The 253-nt window shown below is 30.8% G+C and overlaps 1 protein-coding gene across 1 annotated transcript in view; it reads right to left on the bottom strand.

Annotated features, from left to right (window-relative positions):
* Window positions 1-253, bottom strand: part of tapbp.1 (TAP binding protein (tapasin), tandem duplicate 1) — an 86,003-nt gene that overhangs the window by 33,894 nt on the left and 51,856 nt on the right. The window lies entirely within an intron of this gene.

Raw genomic sequence — 253 nt, 5'->3', positions numbered from 1 at the left:
CTTATTTGCACATTTTTTACGTTTTTTCCTAAATATTTACACTTATTTGCTGAATCTTTGGCCAGGCCTGGCGCCCTCAGTTTAATTTTTGTATTCATGGTTACAAATGAAATGTTTAACCTTTTGAGTGGTACTTACAGTGGCCAAGAAGTGCAATACAAACCACAATTCTGAAAACAAATTTATAAATGCAATGGAAAGACTAAAAATAAATTAACAAGTTAGAAAACACAATAACAATTCCGAAAACAAA

The sequence above is a fragment of the Leuciscus leuciscus genome, assembly GCF_965113295.1.
Source record: "Leuciscus leuciscus genome assembly, chromosome: 12".
In the NCBI taxonomy this organism is placed as follows: Eukaryota; Metazoa; Chordata; class Actinopteri; order Cypriniformes; family Leuciscidae; genus Leuciscus; species Leuciscus leuciscus.
This window is presented reverse-complemented; position numbering and strand designations above follow the sequence as displayed.